Source organism: Canis lupus, chromosome 9 (assembly GCF_003254725.2).
Source record: "Canis lupus dingo isolate Sandy chromosome 9, ASM325472v2, whole genome shotgun sequence".
NCBI lineage: Eukaryota > Metazoa > Chordata > Mammalia > Carnivora > Canidae > Canis > Canis lupus.
Genome location: NC_064251.1, coordinates 40875523 through 40880104, shown reverse-complemented (window position 1 = coordinate 40880104; position 4582 = coordinate 40875523).

The following is a 4582-nucleotide window of genomic DNA, read 5'->3' as shown; positions in this document are numbered from 1 at the left end:
TTTCCTAAAGGGAAAACTGCAGGGAAAGTATCTCTTTATAGAAGCATTCCAAATGATAAATGGAAAAGAGATGATTACCTTAGAATATCATTGTAACCTCTAAGAAATGATTGGCTCTAGGCATTGAGTATCAATGGCTGTAAGCATCATAAAAGGAAAAAAAAAGACGTCAGTTGACTCCTGATGTACCACTTGTGGCCTGGCCAAAGGGGTCGAACCTGAGTGAGATCAGGCCCCTGGACTCAGTTGCCCATTTGCAGGAAATGCAGGGGACAGCATAGCATATTGAGCTGCAATACAAGTGAGCAATCGGAAAATCCTAAACAGTGTAAGTTGTTAGAAACAGGAAGGGAAGGAGAGCAAGCTGTAGTGCCTTAAAACACACGCCAAGGTGTTTAAATGGGCAGGACTAAATTCTGGTCACTAGAGATGCACATTTGGGGAATAAAACTATAGAGAAAACACAAAGAATGGTTTCCTGTGAAAGTCTGAGTATAATCCTTTGAGGGGAGAGAGGAAAGATGGTGACTGTGAAGGGGCACAGGGAAGGGACTTCCAGGGTCACTGGCTAAGTTCTATTTCTTGACCCTGGAGGTGGTTATGAGGGTCTTATGATAATACTATAGTAATATATTTTTCAAGCTATAAATGTATTTTTTTCTTCTTTTTTTTTTTTTTTAAAGATTTTATTTATTTATTTGAGAGAGAGGGAGAACATGAGCAGGGGCAGGAAAAGGGAGAAGCCGACTCCCTGCTGAGCAGTGATCAGGGATGTGGGGCTCAACCCTCAGATCATGACCTGAGCCAAAGGCAGACATTTAACCATCTGAGCACCCAGGTGCCCCTATTTTGTGTGTTTTTCTGTATTGTTTTATTTATTTATTTTTAAAAGGCTTATATTTTAACATATATATCTCTGTAGGCCAAAGATAACAAACCTGTGGGCCCCCCTTGGTCACTAAGACCTCTCCCTGTTCCAATTCTGTCTGAGGACACTGGGTATTGGCTTTAACGTGGATTCCCAACTGAGTATTCTCCTGCCTTTTAGACAGTTAAAGAGATTATTCCAAAGAATACGTAGAAGTCATGAGAGTAAACTATGGGCTTTTATTAGGCAGTCAAGAATGAGCTGAATAATAAAATAAAAGTTGGCCCAGAGTAGAGGCTCCCTGCATTTGACATTTCTACTTTATTCTAACCAGGAGCTCTCTGGGAGAGTTCCAGAAAATGTCATGAGAAATGTATATTTATAATGGTGGCTCAATATTGTTAGGTGAATCCTGCTTTAGCATCCAATATGCAAAATTTCATGGTAATTGTGATATTTTCATCACAATGTATATTTCCATCACAATTAGGATTCTTCCCTTTAAAGGTGAGTTTGGCTTCAAGATTCCTTTAAATAGCAGCTGGCAGGATAAGGTAAGCATTTGTTTACAGAACTGTAATTGCTTCACAGTGTGGAGGGAGGTGTGGGCTGTTTGAGGATTGTGCCAGCCCCTGGGCAAACAAGGCATAGTTACACAGAGGGAACCCATGGTTGGGAGGGCCAAGATGTGCATAACAATGCAAAGAATTAGGGAATGTTCTGTATTTCCTGCTCAGGCCAAACCCCCAACTTTTCTTCCTCATTAGCTTGGATCATCTCACAGTAAGAACTTTCGGGAAGAAAATCAGGGCGTTCAGAATTTCTGAATCACTTTGTTGAGCACATTTTCTCATTATTCAAATTAGTCATAAAGGCTGTTTTTGCTATTTTGGGGTTCTTCAGCATCTGAATTCCCTTCCTATGTTTGGAGACTTCTCTATGGTATGGAATTGGGTGAGAAGAGACTATCTTTCACCCTAACAGCTGAAAAGTCCAATGACTCATTTTTCCAGTCTCCTTCGTGGCTAGGAGGCAGCTGCAGGACCTGGGTCCGGCCAATCAGAAACACTCACTCCAGACTTTGTGGTCAAGAAACAGTGATGGTGGGGAATTCTGGAAGCAGAAGTGAAGGGTGGAGTAGCATCCTGTTTCTACAGATGGGATGGTAGGCTCATTTGTGCAAACTTTAGTGTCTGCTTCAATGGTGACAGGAGCAGGGTTTTCACAGGTCTTATTCTAGAGTGTGGGCTATCCTGTACAGCCTACCTGTTTTCCTGCTTGTTTTCTGAGGATGATTCTATTCTATAGTCTTCTTGGCAAATCTTTGAGCAACCCAGTATCTTTCAACGAAGGTCTTCTCTGCTTAAATCATGTGGAGTCTTTTTTTCTCTCCCCCCTCCTTTTTTTGTGGTTTGTTTTTCCTGTAACTTTCAATTTATTTTATTTTTTTTTAAGATTTTCTATATTTATTCATGAGAGACACAGAGAGAGGCAGAGACATAGGCAAAGGGAGAAGCAGGCTCCTCCACAGGGAGCCCGATGTCGACTTGATCCCCGAACTGGGATCATGTCCTGAGCCAAAGGCAGACACTCAGCGGTTGAGCCACCCAGGTATCCCATGTAACTTTCAATTTAGAAATCTGGTAGATAGCATGGTTTGAGGCAATGCCATGATGAGCCATTTGGCATGAGAATGGACAAGACCTCAAAGAAGGCAGATAAACTGATCTTTATGAGAAAGAAGAGGATTATATATATATATTTGAAAGGTTGAAAGGAGTGGAAAGCAGGATGGAAAGAAGAAAGAAGAGAGGGTATGGAGTTGAAACAATGTAGGGTAAAGAACCTGTGAATATTTCCAGAGGTACCTTAAGAGCATGTTAACAACTTCAAATATTCTTTGTAAAGTTGCTTTAATGCTCTAGTGTAAATTACTCCCTCTTCCTCAGCTCCACAAAGTGTCTAAAATATACTCCAAACTCACCAGTGCTTTGTGTGAGTGGGGTTTTGGGTATGTGGAAAGCAAGGAGAGAGAGTTCACAAATAGACTGTATGAAGGCAGACAGAGGACCTATGAGAAAAATTAGGAACCCAGAATCAGAGGAGGACGGAAGAATTTAAGTCCTCTGGATGTTTTCAAACATTTTTAGGAGGGGATATTACAGAATGATGATAGGTTTCAAGAGATTACAAGACCCTGGCTGGCCTCTAGATCCACTGAGAGGAGTGGAGGAAGCATCACTACCCATATGAGAGATAAGGACAAAGCAGAAGGCAATGACCTCAGAGATGGGAATGTGGATGACAGTCAAGAGTAAGAACTGGTGAAGATAAATGAGGCAATACACAATTGGGAAAAGAAGATACAGAGCAGGGCAACTGAATTCTGGTGTGCTTTAATCCATTTATTTTTAATTAGATATTTTAATTAGATATGGTTTACATACCATAAAATTCATGCCTTGTAAAACTTCAGGTCAATGATTTTTGAGTTGTGCTACCATCATCATCATAAGCCATCCTTAATTTTCATTACTTCAAAAGTTCTTTTGTGTCCTTTTGCAGCCAATCCATAGTGACATCCCCAGCCCCAAGCAAACACTGATCTACCTTCTGTCTCTATAAATTTGTCTTTTCTGAAAATGCCATACAAATAGAATCATGTAAGATACAGTCTTTTGGATCTTTCTTTCACTCAGCATCATGATATTAAGGTTCTTCCATTATATAGTATATCTCAGCAGTTTGCTTTTTTTGTTGTTGTTGCTGGATAATACTCTATTGCACATATATACTACATTTTTAAAATCCATTCAACAGTTAATAAGCAATTGGATTGCTCTCACATTTTGGCTATTACAAGTAAGGCCACTATAAACACTTGCATACAAGTCTTCCTGTTTTCATCTCTCTTGGGTAGATACCTAATTGTTGGGTCACATGGTAACTCCATCTTTAACCTGTTGAGGAATTGCCAAACTGTTTTTTAAAGTGGCTGTACTTTATACTTCCACTCACAATAAATGAGGTCTCCAGTTTTTTCACATACTCACTCAGATCAACTATTCTTTTTTTTTTTTTCAGATCAACTATTCTTAGTTTTTTTGATTAGAGATATTGTAGTGGATAGATATGTAGTGTTATCTCATTGTTGCTTCAATTTGCATTTCCCTAATGACTTAAAGACATGCAGTATCTTTTCATAAGCTGATTAACCATTCTTTGTTTTTTTTGGTATTATGCTACCCAAGTCTTCTGCCCATTAACTTTCTTTTTTTTTAAGATTTTATTTATTCGAGAGAAAGTGCGTGCCTGAGCACGAGCATGAGAAAGAAAGAGAGAGAGAGAGAGCTTGCGAGAGCAAGAGAGAGGGGAAAGGGCAGAGGGAGAGGGAGAAGCGGATTCTGCTGAGCAGGGCGCCCTACTCAGGACTTGATCCCAGGGTCCTGGGATTGTGACCTGAGTCCAACAAAGGCAAACACTTAACTGCCTGAGCCACCCAGGTACTCAGTTTGGTTTTTTAATTTTTATTTATTTTTATTTTTTTATTTTTTATTTTAAGTAATCTCTACACTCAATGTTAGGCTCAAACTCACAATCCCAGATCAAGAGTCAAATGCTCCACTGAATGAGTCAGGCAAGCACCCCTCCTCTGCCCATTAAAAAAAAAAAAAAGAACTGTTTGTCTTCTATAATTCAGTTTTAAGAATTCTC